The following is a 6,000-nucleotide window of genomic DNA, read 5'->3' on the forward strand; positions in this document are numbered from 1 at the left end:
GGGCTCTGGCAGGGGGTACAGACCCTAGGGTGAGCCCAGGGATGAGGGATTTGGGGTGCAGAAGTGGGCTCCGGGCTGGGGCCAAGGGGTTTGGAGTGCAGGGTACAGGCTCCAGGAGGAAGTTGGGGTGCGGGAGGGTGCTCAGGTCTGACTAACCTTCCTGACCCCATGGCAATTTCAGTTATTTACAGGGCAACTGAGGCCAGGCCTTAGGAGCAGAGTTGGGCAAAGGCAAAAGCCAACTTTGAGGAGCAATCTGGAAATAGGCACCTCCGGGTGGGGAGCAGGGCTTTGCCCACTGAAATGAGCTTGTCACTGAAAGGAAGCTGTCTGCCAATAAACCATCACAAAGAGCCTACAACACCTTTAGCAACCCCAACCGCTGGGCTTGGCTTTACACAGAGCGATTCCTGGCTCAAGAAAGATTTATTTTCTTTTTGGTTCAGTGAAGCTCGTCCGCCCCAACCTTTACCTTAATGTTGAGGTTTTTGGTTTTTATTTTTATTTTTAATTTAATTTTATTTTTATTTTTTATTCTAACAAAAAATGTAAAGGGAAACCTCAACATTAAGGTAAAGGTAATATTCACAAAATGCCAATTTCTTGTTTGGGTTTTGATAAACTTGTTTGCACTTTGAAATATAGTGATAAGACTATTGTGGTAAAAAATGTTTTAAAACAGCAATTTATGCATAAAGCTAGCCGAACCATTTCAACAGGTTTCCACCTTTGTCTCACAAACACAGCGAAGAGTCATGAAAATTTAATACCCTCAAAGTGTTTGAACATACTTGCATTTAAAATGTATTTTGGTTTAACTTTATACACTTCTCTTTTATGGTGTGTTAAATGGAAGCAGTGGCTGTTAACGTTTGTGCTTCTAAACATGTAACCGTGGAATTGGTATCACAATCAAATTAACTCTAGAAAGCTTGGTAAAAATGACTTCACTAACTCCTGCTAAAACCAAGTGCTCAGCAGGGGAAAGCAATACACCTTCTCACCAAAGATTGTGAGCCTCTATTTTAGCAGGTAAGCCTTAGTACAAAATGTTTAGTATAAAAGTTTAGTATAAAATATTAGTAATGAACCTCAAGTAAGAGTGAATGTCTCTACAACTATTGCAAAAGCATAGCTTGTGTTATAAAAGACGTAGGGTGTTTACAATGTAATAGAGACCAAGTTAATAAGCGTATTAAATATGGGCTACTGAAAACAAACAAAAAATGTAAAACAAAAAACTTTATTGTGTTAAATAATAAGGTTTAAGGTTGCATCCCTGTTTAAGGTTGCATCCCACAAACCAAACACACCAGAAGATATGGGATGATTTAGTTGGGGATGGGTCCTGCTTTGAGCAGGGGGTGGGACTAGATGACCTCCTGAGGTCCCTTCCACCCTGAGATTCTAGATCACACCACAAAGACACCAGAAAATATCAGAATACAGTGAAGAAATCCCCAGCCATAACAAAAAATAAAAAATGAAGTGCTTTATAAATACAAAGTCAAATACACCTCAGTCTACCCGATATGGACAGTTAAGCTGGCAATAAGCTGAAAACCATGGTCGGTTAATTTAAACTTGGCTACTATGTAAAAGCAACTGCATGCTTGCTGTATTACTAGATTCTTGCTGTACATCATGTGCACAACTTTGCGAAACTGTTTAACCAACACACAGGTAAAAATCAGCAGACAACATAAAGGCAAGAAAAAAACACAAATTGGTAAAAAAAATAAAAAAAAATTAAGTTACATGTAACTACAAACTGGGTAAACAAATTCCCTGTTAGTACCCATCACACTCTGGGGTCAGTGACAGCATCCGATGAAGTGAGCTGTAGCTCACGAAAGCTCATGCTCAAATAAATTGGTTAGTCTCTAAGGTGCCACAAGTCCTCCTGTTCTTTTTGCGAATACAGACTAACACGGCTGCTACTCTGAAACCTGGCACCCAAACTGAGGCACGTTATTCCAAACAATCTTGTTCGGTGTCTGGATACCAACACTAAATCCTGACACAGCAATATTTCGTAAATTGGTTACTGCCCAGTCACTAGGTTAGAAGCACTAGGTTAGAAGTGACTGTCCAGTCACTAGAGAAGACAGCAGCTATAAGAAACAGCTGGATCCACGTCAGCTGCTGGTATATCACAGAGCAGTTCAACCCATGGAACAGAGAAGCTAACCCCTCCCGTTTCCTGCCCACAAAAGCTTACCAGAGGTTGACAACCAGCAGTAAGGGTAACCTATAACGTGGATGGACAGTTCAGTCTTCTAATTACAAGACATTTCTATATAAAGGCCTCATTTGGAGTAGTAACACTACCGATTTCTGTTTTACTTCATATATATATATATGTATGTAGCACTGTGGAACACACTGTAATAATCCCTATCCCAGTATTTCAAAACACTCAGCCGACTATTAATAATAATACAAATGCTAACTGTAATTGCCCTAATAAAAAAGTGTGTTGCGATCTGCAGTTCCACAAGGGCCAAATCACAATACCAAATTGAAAAAGAATGGTTATGCTTGAGTATAAGGTGGTGGTATACGTACCCAGACATGCTATGCATATGTACACACAACACACATATAAATCCCTTATCTATATCATCCCTATATATTAATTAGATGGATGTGTCACCAAGGCTCAGTCAGAGAACTACATTCCTCAATCAAAGTTCCAGGCCTAACATTCCCAGGCCCATCATAAGGGATTACAATCAATTAAAATCTAAAATCTGTCCATCAGTTGCATGAAGGAATGTGCAGACGAAAGGACAGGCGGGGCATGAACGTGTGGATAAGGTAAGGTAACCGCATAACAGTGTTTAGCCCACTGGGTCATCTTCTGTCCATGCATTATGCTTTTCCGGGACGATGGGTAAGTGTCGTCCCCATGAAAAGACAAAAAGTGGGGAAATGTAGTAAGAAGAGGGCCTGAAACATGAGGCCTGGGCTTAAGTAATGGTCAAAACTTGCTAATATAAAGCAAAGTTAAGTTGTGAGCAAGAGGCAGGTCCTGCTCACAGAATCTGCCAAGAATGGGGCTGATATTGCAGAAACACATTCCTAAGTAGAGCTATGCATAAGAAAATATACACAAACATTCCAGAAAGGTGGTACCTGAACACCTGGATATGAGCACATTCCCCAAAGATAACAGAAACACACTGACCCATCCTAAAGATAAGGTCAGGATAACAGCATGGATAAAAATGTTCTGATCAAACCATCAGGTACAAGGTAATGGGTGATGGTTAGCCATGTCAGAGGGTGGCACCTAACTATGGCAGAGGGGTGATACATAATTTGTTTTTATTGGTGAAAAAGATGTATCTCAGAGGCAGTGCCTTTGTCCAGCCGAGGGGACAGTGGAAAGTCCCACCACTGATTGAGCTGCGTTCATTGTCACAGGCATACGTATGTTAGTGTCCTTGTACTCACTGAGCCGGGGCATGAGCACCATGCTTCATCAACAATAAACCTGACCAAGCGCCTTTGCACCTTAACGGATCTGGTGGTCATTTGGTGGTTCGCTCGAGATCTGCTGTGCTGGCTGTCTGCGCAGAGCTGGGGCAGCACATAGGGAGAACACACACAAAACATCGGACGACAGTTAGGAACTCACACCAAGCTTTAATGCTCTCAAATTCTCTAAATCCCTCAGGGCAGAAAACAAAGAGAAAGGGACTTAGACACACAAGCTCTAACTAAAGCCTCATACGCAGAACCTGCCAAGGCTTCTTGCTGATTATTTTAAATAACTAACACGACTAAAATGAAATTAATCCTCTTGGCTAGAACGTCTCAAAAGGGCAAGTGAAGTGTTGCCTGGACATCATTACAGTTAAATGCACCTTTCTAAGACAGATCTCGGCAGTAACTGTGTTCTGGCCCTACGTTATTTTCACATTTGATCTTCTTTCGAGAACGGTGGGTCTTTATGAAATGCGGAGCCCAGCTGTTCCGGAGAGGCTTCAGCTATACTCATTTACTCCACTAGGGGGAGATCATTGTCTCTGGAAAACAGCACAGGACAGTTTTAGGGAAGACCCTTCCAGAGTCTCCAGCCTTCAGAGCCAAGTGGGCCATGCAGGTTAACAAATACCAGAAACTACTTAATTTAGGCGAAGATTTCCAAACCATGGGGCCCAGCGTTAGGCTCCGTAATCTTTATTCACCACACCCCCATTAAGGCAATGCTTATTTCCCCATTTCACTGCTGGGGACCTGGAACACAAAGACTAAGCCTGGTCTACGCTGCAGAGTTAGGCCAAGGTAAGGCAGCTTCCATCAACTTATCTCTGTAAGCATCTGCACTAAAATGTCACCCATGTAACTGGCCCACCACAGCGACTTAACTCCACCTCCGCGAGAGGCGTTGAGTCAGTGTCGATGCAGCTAGTTCGACGCAGCGTCCGTGGAGACCAGTGGTTCTCAACCTGTTTACCGTTGTGGGCCGCATATGCAGCTCTCTGTGCGTTACGGTGGGCCACAGCCACACAATATATACCCTACCGGTTCAGCCCTGAGGATGTCACATGGGCTGGAGCTGTGTGCTGATTGGGCCGCAGGTTGAGAACCGCTGAGACACTTTCATCCACTGGCACTGCCCATCAGAAGCCGTCCCACGCTGCTCCACACGGACAGCTCAATCGGCGCAAGGGTGCCCGGTGAGGACCCGCACCGCCGACACCAGGAGCGCGGCGTGGAGATGCACAAGCCTTGCAATTACTGCGGTGGCCGTACGTCAACGTAACTGAGGTCAACGATCTTGTAGCGTAGACTTGCCCTTCGTCCCAGACCCTCAAAGGATGGACTCCAGTGGGAGTTAGGGGGCTGAGCACTTTGGAGGCACGGTGCCTAAGCAGCTTGCCCAAGGTCACATGGGAAATCTGTGGCAGAGCAGGGGGCTGAGCCCTGGGGTCCCAACACCTAGGCCAGGGCTCTAACCACCAGGCCACGTTTCCTCTCCAGAAGCAGGTCTGGGTTCTGTTCCTAGCTCTGCCACAGATCTCCTGTGTAGCCCAAGCTATTCAGGCTTCCCTCTGCCTCAGTTTCTCCAGCTGTAAAATAAGTTCTAGATTGCGGACTGAAGCGAAGGAAGGGCCCCCTCCTGTGCTGCAAACACAACAGCCAGGCTGCCCGGTTAAAACATGGCTGTCCCCTGACCTATTCAGCCTCAGTTCATATCTCGAATCTGGACAGGACCCAGCCATGCTGCAAGCAGGAACCATAACCAGGCACAAGGTATTGCCTAGTTATGGAGCGCCGCTGAGGTCCCATTTGCACTGTAAAATTTTAGGTATGCTCCAACTGGCTTGGCTGCTTTTGTAGTGTTGACACCTTGTAATATTGTGGTAGCATTAGGTGCTTTATACCGTTGTCTCAACATTATCCACGGAGGAATGACAATTTGTGGTTCTAATCCATGGATCCCAATCCTCTTTAGGTGTCTCTTTCCTTTTGAGTCAGTGCAGAGCCAGTGTCCAGGGACGGCACCAGGAGGCACTGTCCTGCTAGACGTACTGGATTTAGGTGCGATTTAAAACCAAGGCCCTCATGTGAACACAAGTTAAAGTGCCCGTCGTTTTACCTGTCAGAGCAGAAGTGCTAACACTGGTCAGATTTCAGGCCGAGCTGGGCTGGGAGCCCAGCATGCTAATCCAGGCTCTCGCGCTGACTTGTTGAGGCCTTGAATAAATCAAGTTCTCTGCTGATCTTTCCATCTGAAAATGGGAAATCACTTACCTCAAGCACTGAGAAATTATTGAAGGTTTGCATAGTGCTTTTAAAATGCATAATGCTCAAAAACCATCAGGTAATTATTTCCTGACTACCTGGTTTTCCCCTCCCCTGCAGTTTCATCTGTATACAGTACTATACCCCACTTTCTGCCCCCAAATGCGGTGCACTGGTAAATTGCTGCGGCATTCTCGTCTCGAGGGGGACGCTGCCATTCTAAAGTATTTTAGAATACTCCAT

Source organism: Lepidochelys olivacea (assembly GCF_965140295.1).
Source record: "Lepidochelys olivacea isolate rLepOli2 genome assembly, chromosome: 10".
Lineage (NCBI taxonomy): Eukaryota > Metazoa > Chordata > Testudines > Cheloniidae > Lepidochelys > Lepidochelys olivacea.